The sequence below is a fragment of the Pleurodeles waltl genome, chromosome 4_2 (genome assembly GCF_031143425.1).
Source record: "Pleurodeles waltl isolate 20211129_DDA chromosome 4_2, aPleWal1.hap1.20221129, whole genome shotgun sequence".
NCBI classification, from domain to species: Eukaryota; Metazoa; Chordata; class Amphibia; order Caudata; family Salamandridae; genus Pleurodeles; species Pleurodeles waltl.
In genome coordinates this window covers 1,051,661,600-1,051,680,004 of record NC_090443.1, presented here as the reverse complement: position 1 = coordinate 1,051,680,004, position 18,405 = coordinate 1,051,661,600, and the positions used below count along the sequence as shown (strand labels likewise).

General features: G+C 55.2%; 1 protein-coding gene across 2 annotated transcripts in view; it reads left to right on the top strand.

The window, feature by feature from the left end:
• The first annotated feature begins 6,970 nt into the window (after positions 1 to 6,970).
• Positions 6,971 to 18,405, top strand: part of SLC43A1 (solute carrier family 43 member 1) — a 278,331-nt gene continuing 266,896 nt past the window's right edge. The window contains exon 1 of one of the 2 annotated variants that reach the window (XM_069233053.1): positions 6,971 to 7,047. The gene's annotated coding sequence lies outside the window, so the exon portion shown is untranslated. Of the gene's footprint in view, positions 7,048 to 7,980; positions 8,481 to 18,405 lie in introns of those variants that run through there. The other variant, XM_069233052.1, reaches the window with a different exon arrangement.

Genomic DNA, 18,405 nt, shown 5'->3' with positions numbered 1-18,405 from the left:
GGGCAGGCATGGGTACAGGAGTATTGGATGGTCACACCAGGGGGCTGGCATGGCTACAGGAGTAAGAGGGTACACACCAGGGGGCTGGCATGGGTACAGGCGTGGGGGTTGTCACACCAGGGGGCTGGCATGGCTACAGGAGGGGAGGGTGGTGCACTCCAGGAGGCTGGGATGGGTATAAGAGTTGGGAGTGGTGCACACCAGGAGGCTGGGACGGGCACAGGAGTAGGGGGTGGTGCACACCAGGGGGGCTAGCATGGGCACAGGAGTGGTGGGTGGTGCACACCAGGGGCTCGGATGGGTATACGAGTGGGGGGTGGTGCACACCAGGCGGCTGGCATGGGTACAGGAGTGGTGGGTGGTACACACGAGGGGGCTGGGATGGGGGCAGGAGTGGGGGGTGGTGCACACTAGGGGCTGGGATAGGTACAGGAGTGGGGGGTGGTGCACACCAGGGGTTTGGATGGGTACAGGAGTGGTGGGTGGGGCACACCAGGGGGCTGGGATGGGTACAGGAGAGGAGGGTGGTGCACACCAGGGGGCTGGGATGGGTACACGAGTGGTGGGTGGTGCACACCAGAGGGCTGGGATGGGTACAGGAGTGGGGGATGGTGCACACCAGGGGGCTCGGATGGGTACACGAGTGGTGGGTGGAGCACACCAGAGGGCTGGGATGGGTACAGGAGTGGGGGATGGTGCACACCAGGGCCTGGGATGGGTACAGGAGTGGGGGATGGTGCACACCAGGGGGCGGGGATGGGTACAGGAGTGGGCGTGGTGCACACCAGGGGGCTGTGATGGGCGCAGGAGTGGGGGTTGGTGCACACCAGGGGGCTGGGATGGGTACAGGTGTGGGGGGGGTGGTGCAAACCAGGGGGCTGGGATGGGTGCAGGAGTGCGAGAAGGTGTACACCAGGGGGTTGGGATAAGTACAGGAGTTGGGGGATGCACACCAGGGGGTGGGATGGGTACAGGAGTGGAGGGTAGTGCCCACCCGGGGGCTGGGATGGGTACAGGAGTGGTGGGTGGTGCACACCAGGGGGCTGGGATGGGTAGATGAGTGGTGGGTGGTGCACACCAGGGGGTGGGATGGGTACAGGAGTGGGGGATGGTGCACACCAGGGGGCTGGGATTACAGAAGAGGTGGGTGGTGCACACCAGGGGGCAGGGATGGGTACAGGAGTATTGGGTGGTCACACCAGGGGGCTGGGATGGGTACAGGAGTGGGGGGCGGGGTGCACACCAAGGGGCTGGCATGCGTACAGGAGTGGTGGGTGGTCACACCAGGAGGCTGGGACGGGTACAGGAGTAGGGGGTGGTGCAAACCAGGGGGGTTAGAATGGGCACAGGAGTGGTGGGTGGGGCACACCAGGCACTGGGATGGGTATAAGAGTGGGGGGTGGTGCACACCAGGCGGCTGGCATGGGTACAGGAGTGGTGGGTGGTGCACAACAGGGGGCTGGGATGGGTGCAGTAGTGGGGGGTGGTGCACACCAGGGGGCTGGGATGGGGGCTGGGATGGGTACAGGAAAGTTGGGTACAGGAAAGTTGGGTGTTGCATACCAGAGGGCTGGGATGGGTACAGGAGTGGGCGGTGGTGCACACCAGGGGGCTGGGATGGGTACAGGAGTGGTGGGTGGTGCACACCGGGGGACTGGGATGGGTACAGGAATGGTGGGAGGTGCACACAACGGGGTGGGATGGGTATAGGAGTGGTGGGTGGTGCACAGGAGGGGCTGGGATGGGTACAGGAGTGGGGGATGGTGCATACCAGGGGGCGGGGATGGTTACACGAGTGGGGGTGGGGCACACGAGGGGGCTGTAATGGGCGCAAGAGTGGGGGGTGGTGCACACCAGGGGGCTGGGATGGGTAGAGGACGGGGGGTGGTGCACACCAGGGGGCAGAGATGGGTACAGGACTGGTGGGTGGTGCATACCAGGGGGCTGGGACGGGTACAGGAGTGGTGGGTGGTGCACACCAGGGGGCTGGTATGGGTATAGGAGAGGTGGGTGGTGCACACCAGGGGGCTGGGATGGATACAGGAGTGGAGGGTGGTGCACACCAGGCGGCTGGGATGGGTACAGGAGTGGGGGGGTGCACACCAGGGGGCTGTCATGGGTACAGGAGTGGTGTGTGGTGCACACCAGGGGGCTGGGATGGGTACAGGAGTGGGGGGTGGTGCACACTAGGGGCTGGGATGGATACAGGAGTGGGGGGTGGTGCACACCAGGGGGTGGGATGGGTACAGGAGTGGTGGGTGGTGCACACCAAGGGGCTGGGATGGGTACAGGAGAGGTGGGTGGTGCACACCAAGGGGCTGGGGTAGGTACACGGGTGGTGGGTGGTGCACACCAGAGGGCTGGGATGGGTACAGGAGTGGGGGATGGTGCACACCATGGGGCTGGGATGGGTACACGAGTGGTGGATGGTGCACACCAAAGGGCTGGGATGGGTACAGGAGTGGGGGATGGTGCACACCAGGGGCTGGGATGGGTACAGGAGTGGGGGATGGTGCACGCCAGTGGGGGACGGGGATGGGTACAGGAGTGGGGGTGGTGCACACCAGGGGGCTGTGATGGGCGCAGGGGTTGGTGCACACCAGGGGGCTGGGATGGGTACAGGTGTGGGGGGGGTGGTGCACACCAGGGGGCTGGGATGGGTGCAAGAGTGCGAGGAGGTGTACACCAGGGGGCTGGGATAGGTACAGGAGTCGGGGTGGTGCACACCAGGGGGCTGGGATGGGTACAGGACTGGGGGGTGGTGTACACCAGGGGGCAGGGATGGGTACAGGAGTGGTGGGTGGTGCATACCAGGGGGCTGGGACGGATACAGGAGTGGTGGGTGGTGCACACCAGGGGGCTGGGATGGGTACAGGAGAGGTGGGTGGTGCACACCAGGGGGCTGGGATGGGTACAGGAGTGGGGGGTGGTGCACACCAGTTGGCTGGGATGGGTAAAGGAGTGGGGGGTGCACACCAGGGGGCTGGCATGGGTACAGGAGTGGTGGCTGGTGCACACCAGGGGGCTGGGATGGGTACAGGAGTGGGGGGTGGTGCACACTAGGGGCTGGGATGGATACAGGAGTGGGGGGTGGTGCACACCAAGGGGTGGGATGGGTACAGGAGTGGTGGGTGGTGCACACCAGGGGGCGGGGATGGGTACAGGAGAGGTGGATGGTGCACACCAAGGGGCTGGGATGGGTACACGAGTGGGGGATGGTGCACACCAGGGGCTGGGATGGGTACAGGAGTGGGGGATGGTGCACGCCATGGGGCGGGGATGGGTACAGGAGTGGGGGTGGTGCACATCAGGGGGCTGTGATGGGCGCAGGAGTGGGGGTTGGTGCACACCAGGGAGCTAGGATGGGTACAGGTGTGGGGGGGTGGTGCACACCAGGAGGCTGTGATGGGTACAGGAGTGGGGGGTGGTGCACCCCAGGGGACTGGAACGGGTACAGGAGTGGGGGGTGGTGCACACCTGGGGGCTCGGATGGGTACAGGAGAGGTGGGTGGTGCACACCAGGGGGCTGGGATGGGTACAGGAGAGGGGGCTGGTGCACACCAGGGGGCTGGGATAGGTACAGAAGTGGGGGGTGGTGCACAGCAGGGGGCTGGGATGTGTACAGGAGAGGTGGGTGGTGGACACCAGGGGGCTGGGATGTGTACAGGAGTGGTGGGTGGTGCAAACCAGGGGGCTGGCATGGGTACAGGAGAGGTGGGTGGTGCACACCAGGGGGCGGGGATGGGTACAGGAGTGGGTGGTGGCGCACACCAGGGGGCTGGCATGGGTGCAGGAGTGGGGGGTGGTGCACACCAGGGGGCTGGGATAGGTACGGGAGCGGTGGGTGGTGCACTGTAGGGGGCTTGGATGGGTACAGGAGTGGTGGGTGGTGCATACCAGGGGGATGGGATGGGTACAGGAGTGGTGGGTGGTCACACCAGGGGGCTGTGATGGGTACAGGAGTGGGGGGGGGTGCACACCAGGGGGCTGGCATGGGTGCACCAGTGGTGGGTGGTGCACACCAGGGGGCTGGGATGGATGTAGGAGTGGTAGATGGTGCACACCAGGGGGCTGGTGGGTAGAGGAGTGGGTGGTGCACACCAGGGGGCTGTTATGGGTGCAGGAGTGGTGGGTGGTGGACACCAGGGGGCTGGCATGGGTACAGGAGAGGTGGGTGGTGGACACCAGGGGGCTGGGATGTGTACAGGAGAGGTGGGTGGTGGACACCAGGGGGCTGGCATGGGTACAGGAGTGGGGAGTTGTGCACACCTGGGGGCTGGGATGGGTACAGGAGTGGGTGGTGGCGCACACCAGGGGGCTGGCATGGGTGCAGGAGTGGGGGGTGGTGCACACCAGGGGGCAGGGATAGGTACGGGAGCGGTGGGTGGTGCACAGTAGGGGGCTTGGATGGGTACAGGAGTGGTGGGTGGTGCACACCAGGGGGCTGGGATGGGTACAGGAGAGGGGGCTGGTGCACACCAGGGGGCTGGGATAGGTACAGGAGTGGGTGGTGGTGCACACCAGGGGGCTGGCATGGGTGCAGGAGTGGGGGGTGGTGCACACCAGGGGGCAGGGATAGGTACGGGAGCGGTGGGTGGTGCACAGTAGGGGGCTTGGATGGGTACAGGAGTGGTGGGTGGTGCACACCAGGGGGCTGGGATGGGTACAGGAGAGGGGGCTGGTGCACACCAGGGCGCTGGGATACGTACAGAAGTGGGGGGTGGTGCACACCTGGGGGCTCGGATGGGTACAGGAGAGGTGGGTGGTGCACACCAGGGGGCTGGGATGGGTACAGGAGAGGGGGCTGGTGCACACCAGGGGGCTGGGATAGGTACAGAAGTGGGGGGTGGTGCACACCAGGGGGCTGGGATGTGTACAGGAGAGGTGGGTGGTGGACACCAGGGGCTGGGATGTGTACAGGAGAGGTGGGTGGTGGACACCAGGGGGCTGGCATGGGTACAGGAGTGGGGAGTTGTGCACACCTGGGGGCTGGGATGGGTACAGGAGTGGGTGGTGGCGCACACCAGGGGGCTGGCATGGGTGCAGGAGTGGGGGGTGGTGCACACCAGGGGGCTGGGATAGGTACGGGAGCGGTGGGTGGTGCACTGTAGGGGGCTTGGATGGGTACAGGAGTGGTGGGTGGTGCATACCAGGGGGATGGGATGGGTACAGGAGAGGTGGGTGGTGGACACCAGGAGGCTGTGATGGGTACAGGAGTGGGGGGTGGTGCACACCAGGGGACTGTAACGGGTACAGGAGTGGGGGGTGGTGCACACCTGGGGGCTCGGATGGGTACAGGATTGGGGCGTGGTGCACACCAGGGGGCTGGGATGGGTACAGGAGAGGTGGGTGGTGCACACCAGGGGGCTGGGATGGGTACAGGAGAGTGGGCTGGTGCACACCAGGGGGCTGGGATAGGTACAGAAGTGGGGGGTGGTGCACACCAGGGGGCTGGGATGGGTACAGGAGTGGGGGGTGGTGCACACCAGGGATCTGGGATGGGTACAGGAGTGGGGGGGGGGTGCACACCAGGGGCTGGGACAGGTACAGGAGTGGAGGGTGGTGCACACCAGGGGGCTGGGCCGGGTACAGAATTTGGGGGAGGTGCACACCAGGGGGCTGGGATGGGTACAAGAGTGGTGGACGGTGCACGCCAGCGGGCTGGGATGGGTGCAGGAGTGGTGGGTGGTGCACACCAGAGGGCTGGGATGGGTATAGGAGTGGGCTGGGATGGGTACAGGAGTGGTGGGTTGTGCACACCAGGGGGCCGGGATGGTTACAGGAGTGGAGGGGTGCACACCAGGGGGTACAGGAGTAGTGGGTGGTGCACTCCATGGGGCTTGGATGGGTACAGGAGTGGTGCGTGGTGCACACCAGGGGGGTGGGATGGATACAGGAGTGGTGGGTGGTGCACACCAGGGCGCTTGGATGGATGGGTACAGGAATGGGTGGTGGTTCACACTAGGGGGCTGGCATGGGTGCACTAGTAGTGGGTGGTGCACACCAGGGGGCTGGCATGGTGCACCAGTGGTGGGTGGTGCACACCAAGGGGCTGGCATGGTGCACCAGTGGTTGGTGGTGCACACCAAGGGGCTGGCATGTGTACAGTAGTGGTGGGTGGTGTACACCAGGGCGCTTGGATGGATGGGTACAGGAATGGGTGGTGGTGCACACCAGGGGGCTGGCATGGGTACAGGAGTGGTGGGTGGTGCACACCAGGGGGCTGGCATGGTGCACCAGTGGTGGGTGGTGCACACCAAGGGGCTGGCATGTGTACAGTAGTGGTGGGTGGTCACACCAGGGAGCTGGCATGGGTACAGGAGTGGGGTGTGCACACCATGGGCTGGAATTAGTACACCAGTGGTGGGTGGTGCACACCATGGGGGTGGCATGGGTACAGGAGTGGCGGTGGTGCGCACCAGGGGGCTGGGACGGGTACAGGAGTGGGGGGTGGTGCACACCAGGGGGCTGGGACGGGTACAGGAGTGGGGGTGGTGCGCACCAGGGGGCTGGGACGGGTACAGGAGTAGGGGGTGGTGCACACCATGGGCTGGGATTAGTACAGGATTGGGGGTGGTGCACACCATGGGGCTGGCATGGGTACAGGAGTGGGAGTGGTGCGCACCAGGGGGCTGGGACGGGTACAGGAGTAGGGGGTGGTGCACACCGGGGGGCTGGCATGGGTACAGGAGTGGGGGTGCACACCGGGGGGCTGGCATGGGTACAGGAGTGGTGGGTGATGCACACCAGGGGGTTGGCATGGGTGCACCAGTGGGGGGTGGTGCACACCACGAAGGGCGTCACACCACGGTTTCCCGCCACGCCTGAGCTGTGCACACTTGGGTGTGGCGGGAGGCGTGCAGGGGGCGGGGTGTGTCCGGCCCCTCGGATTGGCTGAGGTTGCTCACACCTCTTGTTGCGGTCTCACCTCCTTCGTGTGAGCTCTAAAATTAGCGCCAGTCTCCACAGCATGTTCGAACCGCGGGGACCTTATATTTCACTTTTCTTTGAACCTTTTCTTCCGTTTATTGGGTTTATTTTTCCACCGTAAGTTTATTTTAGTTCCCTTCGTTCTTTCTAATTTTCTCCGTTTTACCATTTGTATTCCTTATATTCTCTTTCGTTATTTCTCCCGTTCCGGATTTTGCTTTCTACTTTCTTTTGTATCTTTCTTTTTTCCTTTGGTTCTATCTTGCTCTGCCCATCTCTTTTAGTTCATGATAGTCTACCCACTTGTATTTCTTATTTGCTGATTTTTATTTAGTTCTGCTCTTGTTTACTTTAGTTCTTTGTTACTGTATTTGTTTTCGTTCTTTTTGTCTTTTCCACTTATTTATAATTCTTAGTGTCTTGCTTTTCTTTCTTTCTTACGTTCTTCCTTTCTTTTTTCCTCTTATTTCTTATTCTTAGTTTCTTGAATTTCTTTATTTATTTTGATCTTATTTCTAATTCTCAGTTATTCCTTTATTATCCTATTTCTAATTGTTAGTTTAATTTCTTTCTTTGTCATCTTATTTCTAATTCTCAGTTTATTTTGTTCTTTTCTTATTTCTAATTCTTAGTTTTTTTTCTTCTAATTCTTGTTTTTTTCGTCCTTTCTTTCTATTCATCTTATTTTTCTTTCTTTCTTTTCATCTTATTTCCAATGTATTCCTCCTTCCTCCCTCCCTCCCGCGGTTGCCTCCTCCCACCCCCGCCGGCGGCTCGGCCACCTGTCACCTGCCCCCTGGTCCGGTGACCCCCGGGGGATCTACCCTCACCTGGAGTGTGAGCCCCCCCCCCCAGAGTGCTCCGAGACCCCCGAGTGCTCCGTTCCCCCTCGCTGCCTGAACGGTCCCTGGGGGTCTCCCTGCGCCGTGGGCTGTGCCACGGGGCGCGCCCTGTGCCGCCCCGGCCCCCCGCCTGCCCTTATAAAGAAGCGCGGCTTCTAGGGGCCGCCCCCTTCTTTCACTCCTCTCTCGCACTCTTTTTTTTCTTTTTCCTTTCGCTACGTCCTGTCTCTGAAAAGGCCGCATGGCAGCAGGCGCCCTGCACACCCAGCACAGAGTACAGAAGGAGCGCCTCGAAGCCGCTGCATTGCCCTTGATAGGAAACACGCAGGCAGCGCTTGGAAGCTGATACAGAGACCTGGGGCACCGTGAACAGCGCCTCAAAGCACCACTCAAGGTGTGCAGGAGGTTCTCGCGTGGAAAGCTGGAAGCATCCCCACTAGCGCCTCGAAGCCTTCAACAGACCCAGCTACAAAAACAGCTCCTGGAAACATTACAGAGCCTGTGAAGCATCGCAATTTGACAGCGCCTGGAAGTCTGACCAAACCCACATACAGCACTTGGAAGCCCTGCGCTGGAATCTTTGGACTAGCGTCTCGAAGCCCGAGAGCAGAGCTTTAGAACTCGTGTCTTGTGGCCTGAGGAGGAGGCTGAGCTCCCCCAGAGAAGCCGAGGGGCACCCCAGAAAGGCGCGACTGACCGAGACAAGGGGTAAGTGAGCCCGTGCCACGTGGAGGGCGCCCGAGGGGTGGAGGAGGAGCGCTGGATGAGCGGGAGAGCCAAAGCGGCGAAAAGAGGAAGATACTGGGGTAAAGCGCGAGTCCCTGGGTCCTGGGTTGGGGTGTCCTACGCTCAGTGCACCCTCAGTTCTGGTGGAACATCAAGAGCTCCTTCTTGCTGTGGCTCCTCCGTGCCAAGGTTCGCTCCCCCCCCCCCCCGAGACCATCCAAACAGACCCCTGTCTAGCGCCCTTGAAAGGAAAGTTCATTGCCAAGGCGCTACATGGCAGCTGGTTGCGCTGCTCTGAGACTGGCCTGTGTGTTGTGTAAACAAAAGGCTGCCCTGCCCCTCCTGGGGCTCCCCCACCCCTAACAGATGTGAAGGTACCCACAAGTGCAAGGGTACAGGGTGCCCTGCACAGGCCCTCCCCTGGTGGAGTACACCACCCCCCGGGGACAGGGCGCCCCCCGTGCGCCCCGGAGGCTGCACTTAGGGTCACCTCCACAAAGTACTCGTGCGCGCCACTCTCGGCGCCATGTTACAGCGCCTGCTCTTGAACAAAGCAGCACCTGGAAAGAGGAAACAACCAGGAGGAATGAAGATCCCCCCCACCTCTGGTGAGAAGGCGCCCAATTCTGATGCATTCCCAGGTCTAACACTAATGGTAAATCTGGGAGGGAGGTCAAATCCACGGGTGGATGGGTGAGACCGCCCACGCTCCACCCATGGAACGCCCTCCAGGCTTAGAGTAACACGAGCAAGTGACGTGTTACTCCAGGTTTACCAAGGTGGCCTTGCATGGCGTGGTAAATCTGACTTAAGGATTGCGTTGCCATTGCGTCACACAAGGTGATGCAAATACCACGCAATCCTATGATAAATGTGGCCCCGGGTGCGCAGGTCCGACAGTACTCACAAGTACTCACAGCTACTCGCAGACGCCGCTCAGACAGCCCTGGAAGCCAGATGTGCCGTGCATCATGTGCGCATTGTAAATAATGCGACAAGTTGCAAAATCTGCACTGTTTGCACTTCATTGTTAGTGTAGTCAGGTCCAACAACTATGTGTGTATCATATTCTATATGGAGGCAGAGGAAACACTGCACTATTTCCACCATGGCCACGGTGTAGGTGAACGTAAGGACTGGTGTAAACACTGCACTATCTGCACCATGGCCTCGGTGTAGGTGAACGTAAGGACTGGTGTAAACACTGCACTATCTGCACCATGGCCTCGGTGTAGGTGAACCTAAGGACTGGTGTAAACACTGCACTATCTGTACCATGGCCTCGGTGTAGGTGAACGTAAGGACTGGTGTAAACACTTCACTATCTGCACCATGGCCTCGGTGTAGGTGAACCTAAAGACTGGTGTAAACACTGCACTATCTGTACCATGGCCTCGGTGTAGGTGAACGTAAGAACTGGTGTAAACACTGCACTATTTCCACCATGGCCACGGTGTAGGTGAACGTAAGGACTGGTGTTAACACTTCACTATCTGCACCATGGCCTCGGTGTAGGTGAACCTAAAGACTGGTGTAAACACTGCACTATCTATACTGTGGCCTCGGTGTAGGTGAACATAAGAACTGGTGTAAACACTGCACTATTTCCACCATGACCTTGGTGTAGGTGAACATAAGAACTGGTGTAAATACTGCACTATCTGCACCATGGCCTTGGTGTAGGTGAACGTAAGGACTGGTGTGAAGTGCACTATCTGCACCATGGCCTCTGTAAAGGCTGCACTATTAACATCTCTTGCTTAATATCAAGAGGAGCACAGACTGTAAACACTGCACTATTTGTATCACATGCTCAGTATCAACTGGAGCTCAGACTGTAAACACTGCACTGTTGTATCACGTGCTTAGTATCAAGAGGAGCACAGACTGTAAACACTGCACTGTTGTATCACGTGCTCAGTATCAACAGGAGCACAGACTGTAAACACTGCACTGTTGTATCACATGCTTAGTATCAACAGGAGCACAGACTGTAAACACTGCACTGTTTGTATCACGTGCTTAGTATCAACAGGAGCACAGACTGTAAACACTGCACTGTTGTATCACGTGCTCAGTATCAACAGGAGCACAGACTGTAAACACTGCACTGTTGTATCACATGCTTAGTATCAACAGGAGCACAGACTGTAAACACTGCACTGTTTGTATCACATGCTCAGTATCAACAGGAGCACAGACTGTAAACACTGCACTGTTGTATCACGTGCTCAGTATCAACAGGAGCACAGACTGTAAACACTGCACTGCTTGTATCACATGCTTAGTATCAACAGGAGCACAGACTGTAAACACTGCACTGTTTGTATCACATGCTCAGTATCAACTGGAGCTCAGACTGTAAACACTGCACTATTGATATAATAGGCTTAGTATCAACAGGGGCACAGACTGTAAACACTGCACTATTTGTAACACATGCTCAGTATCAACTGGAGCTCAGACTGTAAACACTGCACTATTGATATAATAGGCTTAGTATCAACAGGGGCACAGCCTGTAAACACTGAACTAATTGTATCACATGCTTAATATCAACAGATATACAATCTGTAAACAGTGCACTAATTGTATCACATGCTCAGTATCAAGAGGGGCACAATTTGTAAACACTGCACTATTTATTTCATGTGATGAGCGTCAGCAAACACTGCACTATTGATACCACATGCGTGTAGCATGCTTTGCGTCGGCAGTCACAGAGGCTGCAAACACTGCACTATTGATATCACATGCTTGTAGCATGCTTTACCTGGGTAGTCACAGAGGCTGCAAACACTGCACTATTGATACCACATGCGTGTAGCATGCTTTGCGTCGACAGTCACAGAGGCTGCAAACACTGCACTATTGATATCACATGCTTGCAGCATGCTTTGCGTCGGCAGTCACAGAGGCTGCAAACACTGCACTATTGATATCACATGCTTGCAGCATGCTTTGCGTCGGCAGTCATAGAGGCTGCAAACACACATGCTTGTAGCATGCTTTGCGTCGGCAGTCACAGAGGCTTCAAACACTGCACTATTGATATCACATGCGTGTAGCATGCTTTGCGTCGGCAGTCACAGAGGCTGCAAACACTGCACTATTGATATCACATGCTTGCAGCATGCTTTGCGTCGGCAGTCATAGAGGCTGCAAACACACATGCTTGTAGCATGCTTTGCGTCGGCAGTCACAGAGGCTGCAAACACTGCACTATTGATATCACATGCGTGTAGCATGCTTTGCGTCGGCAGTCACAGAGGCTGCAAACACTGCACTATTGATATCACATGCGTGTAGCATGCTTTGCGTCGGCAGTCACAGAGGCTGCAAACACTGCACTATTGATATCACATGCGTGTAGCATGCTTTGCGTCGACAGTCACAGAGGCTGCAAACACTGCACTATTGATATCATATGCTTGCAGCATGCTTTGCGTCGGCAGTCACAGAGGCTGCAAACACTGCACTATTGATATCACATGCTTGCAGCATGCTTTGCGTCGGCAGTCATAGAGGCTGCAAACACACATGCTTGTAGCATGCTTTGCGTCGGCAGTCACAGAGGCTGCAAACACTGACTATTGATATCACATGCGTGTAGCATGCTTTGCGTCGGCAGTCACAGAGGCTGCAAACACTGCACCATTGATATCACATGCGTGTAGCATGCTTTGCGTCGGCAGTCACAGAGGCTGCCCACTGCTTACCATTGGTTGACTTCATTGTGACTCTCATTTGCTTGTCTCTGATTTGTTATCTTGCGTGAGTTTTACTTCCTCTTCATGCGTTTGACCCTCACTTGGGGCTTAAATGCTGTATTCATGACCTTCCACTGCTCACGTTTCAGGGGCTGCTTTATTTATGTTAGTGTAAGTATGCCACTGGAGTGCATGTGTTTTCCAGCTGTCTCCCTCCCAGCCCAACTTTGCGCACTCTGTTGGCACTTTGCTTTCCCTCGCTCCACATTTCTCTCTGTTTACTTCCCTCTCTGCACCCTTGCGTTGCTTCCCCCTCTCCACTCTCCCTGATTCCAGCCCCACGTGTTGCTTCCCCCCAGGGGCTTGCTTTCTTTCTTTTTAAATATTGATCCAACTCAGATCAGTAAACAAAACGAAAAAAAAAGTTCTTGCATCATTTTCTAGGCTCGCACATGCTTGGTGCACGCACCTGAAAAATGAATTTTCTCTTTATTAGCTATTTTGCAAAACCTCAGGGTTGCTGTACACCATGGCTAAGCCACTTGTAAAACCAATCGCAACCAAAGACAAGTCCTACTGGCTTTCCCAATCCTTGTTAATTTATCTGGCACTAGGCTGTCCAGAACCAATAGCTGCCAATGACAAAGCCTATCGGCTTTGCCAATGCTTGTTAATTTATCTGAATACTACGCTGTCCAGACGATATAAAGCTACTCTTAGGCGGACATAGGACTCAGAATGCAACATTCTTCCAAAAATAGGGGGAGGGAATGGCACAAAGTGCTTCACCTGGGCCGCAGCCTACCATGCGACAGGGCATCAGTGCGTGGCCTTTGACCTCTGACATCCATGCGGTCACTTGCATAACTTCACCTTACCACAGTGACAGAGAAAGTGATGTCACAGCCTTAAAAATGATATCATCACTCAAAGTAGCATTCAGCTACCTTTGGACTGGGTCAAGAATTGGACCTGGAAGTCCTTGGGCAGTTAGATGCCTCCTGCCATTCTGGGTGCACCAGGAGCCCCTGAAGGTTGGGAGCCCCTCCATAGGTCTGGTGAACCCCTCTCCTCCTTGGGTGATGATCTGCTAGCCTTCAGATACCCCCGATCTCTCAGCGACAGATGATCTGGTGACTCCCCATTATCGCTTGAGTAAGGGATCAGGATATCTGGGGAGGTTCTGGACTGGCTACGATGCTTTACCCAAATGGCCAGGACACCTGGTGAGGCGCTATCTTCAACCAAACATAAAAAGTATGAGTAGGTTCTGTGGAACAAGCATACCAAGGATGTCACATGCAGCGCTTTGAAGACCCTTCCATTCATCCGAGCTATTCAACATTTGTGCAGCTCTGGTGCAGGCCCAAGAGGAACATAGGCCACACTTCTGTCAAAAATAAGAGACAACATGTTGGAAGCCTAATCTCCAACTAGTGTTTAATGCTGCACAGCAAAAGAGCAAAGAAAACTGTAATTTCAAATGACCAGGGCTCTCTCTAGAAAGTAGTCAGCTAGTACTACAATTCATAGAAAATTAGACCGGTATACATACCCGTCTTCCCAATACAAGTCAATGGAGCTTAATCACATGACAGAAACTGTGTTACTCAGTGAAAACCTCTCTCATGTACAGGGGGCAAGATGATCTCCCCTAGGAAGCACTGGACCAAGTTGCACATCTAGGAAATGTGCAAATGTACAGCTCTGAGTGCAATGGCTTCCAGGCTGACTCGAGCTGAGAAAATGATCAAGCATAGGCAATGCAAAGGAAGCTTCCAAATACTATGAAACAACATCCATACTTGATTAAATAGATGATACATTAATTTACATATGCACTTACTCTAGTTATTACATAGGAGTATATGTACATTGTGCAGGCAAGATTTACGTTTTCACACTTCCAGATATATGTCGAGGACAGCCAAATCGGTGATTAGTTTGAAGAGGAATGCACCAGGCTAGGCAATCCTGCCCCATGTTTATTTATTTAATTTATATGATTATTTATTAGACGAGTTTTATATAGTGCTGACATGACCCATCTGGGCATCAGAGCACTGTACAAAATACCATACCGGATACACATACAGGGAGAAATGAAATAAGGAATAAGCAAAGCAGAAATATAGATGAAATAAAGCACTCGGTGTACTAGAGGCAGCATGGAGAGGAGCCCGCAGGATGGGTAACAGCCTGAGCAGCGAGGGGGCGACTATTAAAGACGCCTGTTCAGCAGAAGAAATTTAAATTCATTTTTGAATGCGGTAGTCGAGGGGTTTGCTCTGATTTCAGGTGGAAATGCATTCCAAATTCTAGGGGCTCGACCGGAGAAGGAGCAATTGTAAGTTTTCTTTTTGTTAAACTTCTGTGGTACAACAGAAGGGACTTAGAACCAAACATCTTCTTGAACCTTCAAATCTTGGACTCATTTTCTGAGAGTTTCCTTCGCTCTGTTGAACATTCAGGGCGGGCAACCTGCTGCTTGATCCAGGCACCCTGGATCCCACCCTGGAGGCAGGGCAGGGGTGGGATGGCCTCTGTGTTGGATGGATTTAAGATGGTAGTTGATGGTGGTGGAGCCCGGATACTGCTGACTCTCTTGGCGGCCATTAGTGGTACCCTCTAGGGCTCGGATGATGCTTGTTTGACCTTTCCCATAAGCTCCTAGACCGCTTCCTGTGTACCTAAGGGTCCCCCACTCACTTTTGCTATTTTATCTATTGCAGCCCCTTCCCGCCCCCTGCCACCCTGCCCACCTGGTTCTTCATGCACACAGATGATACTCAACTTTCAATGAATATTTGGAACCCTCGCTGGCTTTGGACAAAGAACCTGATTTAGAACTCAGCCGACGGTTTACTCCATCACAACTGTGACGTATATCCCACCCGCCAAAATCGAAATCCCATAGAATATAATGGGATTTAGATTTTGCTGGACGGGATATCCGTCAGCGTTGTGACGGAGTAACACGTCCTCCGAGCGCTTCATCAGGGCCAAAGTCTGGTAGCGACTCTCATTGAACTGCCTCAGGCTCACCCCTGCCAGATGGTACATTCCGACTATCCACAATTCTTTCAAAGTTTGGTTTAGCAAATTGTGGCCACCCTCTCTGGCAGTTTGTTCTCAGCCTGTGTCCCTGGGAGATGTTCGGGTGTCTTTATGGATGATAGATTTGTTAGCTAATGTGAGAAATAAGATATTTCTTTCATGCGGGTATTCTTTCGACATATTTTCTCCTTTCTGTCTATGAATCACAAGGGCCATCTTTGAACCAACAGTCTACCCTTGACCTTTTCCCAGAACCTGAATCTTCGAAGGATCTATGCCCCCTGTTCACCGTTCTTGAGTTAGGTTTGCACTCTACAGATACCAAGACATAGATGTCTATCGGCTTTCAGTCCACCCACCCCACTGGCTGTGGCAATGCTGACTCTGGTAGCAGTTTGGAGAAGGACCCAACCAGTCTGTGGCAGCAAAGGCTTCATAGGTCAACGCCTGACCTTCTGGAATAATCTTCTTTAATCCCACGGAGACTTCAGAAACCTGGAGAAGTGTAGCAGAAATGCTGAAACATGTTCTTTCCAAGTGACATCAGCTTGTTCACATGGGAACCTCCGGGGCACAAAAGATCCCGATCGTGTGTAGCGTCTCCTCGGGTTCCGTGCAGTCTCCTCTCATCTTCAGCCTTTACATGGAGCGGTTTGGTGGTCACATAAACAGCAACAAGATTCATCAATATGCCGATGATGCACAACTCTGCTTGGAAGTCTCCTCGGCTTCAGAGGTCCCAAGGCTCAGACACTTCCTGCACACCAACGAGACTTGGGTGTCCAGCGCCGACCCGAAGCTCGACCCAAACATGACATTTCTATTAGTTGCCAAGAACAACAAACAAGATACAAAACAAACCTGGCTCAAAGACCTGAAACCTGATGGGTCCAAACCCCAATGCTCACCAAATGCTGGACACCAACCTCTCCCTCGAAGAACACATTGCCAGAAGGACAAAGATGCCCCTACCAACTCTCTTATAACTACTCTTGCATCTCAATGGTGGTAATGCCTGTTCCGTGACCTCGCAGGCTCCACACTGGCACCCCTTAGGGGCATCCTACACGCTGCAGCGCGTCTCATCCAGAGGCAGAAGTAATATGATCACATCACACTCTGCTGAAAATTCATTGGCTTCCCTTGCCAACCCCACCATCTTCATCACTAACTAATCATTTACAAAGCCATCACCACCAGCACCCCGGCTGATATTGCAGACCAGCTCACCATCTCTGGTTGTTCTCTGGGCACCTGCAACCAGGACACCACGAGACTGCAGACTAGGAAGTGAAGACACGGAAAGAGCCGACCACCCTCATAATGCCACCTAACACTGCAAGAGCCAACCACCCTCATAATCTCACCTAACACTGCAAGAGCCGACCCCCCTCATAATCTCACCTAACACTGCAAGAGCCGACCACCCTCATAATGCCATCTAACACTGCAAGAGCCGACCACCCTCATAATGTCACCGAAAACTGCAAGAGCCGACCACCCTCATAATGCCATCTAACACTGCAAGAGCCGACCCCCCTCATAATCTCACCTAACACTGCAAGAGCTGACCACCCTCATAATGCCACCTAACACTGCAAGAGCCGACCCCCTCATAATGGCACCTAACACTGCAAGAGCCGACCACCCTCATAATGTCACCGAAAACTGCAAGAGCCGACCACCCTCATAATGCCATCTAACACTGCAAGAGCCGACCCCCCTAATAATCTCACCTAACACTGCAAGAGCCGACCACCCTTATAATGCCACCTAACACTGCAAGAGCCGACCCCGTCATAATGCCACCTAACACTGCAAGAGCCGACCCCCCTCATAATCTCACCTAACACTGCAAGAGCCGACCACCCTCATAATGCCACCTAACACTGCAAGAGCCGACCCCCCTTATAATGCCATCTAACACTGCAAGAGCCGACCACCCTCATAATGTCACCCAAAACTGCAAGAGCCGACCACCCTCATAATGCCATCTAACACTGCAAGAGCCCTGTCATCCTCATAGTGTCACCTAACACTGAAAGAGCCGACCACGCTCATAATGTCACCCAAAACTGCAAGAGCTGACCACCCTCATAATGCCACCTAACACTGCAAGAGCCAACCACCCTCATAATCTCACCTAACACTGCAAGAGCCGACCACCCTCATAATTTATACCTAACACTGCAAGAGGCTACCACCCTCATAATGCCACCTACCACTGCAAGAGGCTACCACCCTCATAATGCCACCTAACACTGCAAGAGCTGACCACCGTCATAATTTACACCTAACACTGAAAGAGCCGACCACCCTCATAATTTACACCTAACACTGCAAAAGCCGACCACCCTCATAATGCCACCTAACACTGGAAGAGCTGACCACCTTCATAATGGCACCTAACACTGCAAGAGCCAACCACCCTCATAATGCCACCTAACACTGCAAGAGCCAACCACCCTCATAATGCCACCTAACACTGCGAGAGCCCTCTCACCCTCATAGTGTCACCTAACACTGAAAGAGCCGGCCACCCTCATAATCTCACCTAACACTGCAAGAGCTGACCACTCTCATAATGTGTACCTAACACTGCAAGAGGCTACCACCCTCATAATGCCACCTAACACTGCAAGAGCTCACCACCCTCATAAAAACATAGGGGGGGGTGGTGGTGACCTGTCTCTGGAGGGGCTGGTAGAGGTGAGCGGTCTCTGGGAGTGAACTGTCCCTGGGGTGGCTGGTGGGGGTGAGCTGTCTCTGTGGGGGTGGGGCTGTGGGGGTGAACTGTCCCTGGTGTGGGTGAGCTGTGTCTGGGGGGGCTGGTGGGGATGAGCTATCTCTGTGGGGCCAGCTGGTGGGGGTGAGTTGTCTCAGGGGGGCTTGTGGGGTGAGCTGTCTCTGGGTGGCTGCCTCTGGATGGGCTGTGGGGGTGAACTGTAAAGCTGTAAACTTCACACTTGTGTAGCGCACTACTCGCCCATTAGGGTCTCAAGTCACTGTACGCATACCACTGTGGAACCCTCCTGGCTTTTCCCTGTGAGGCGCCCACTCCTGGACAGTCCAGGGTGAAGCCAGGCATCCAAGCGCTGTCAGGGCCATTGTGGAAATTAAGCAAGCTATTGCCCAGAGTT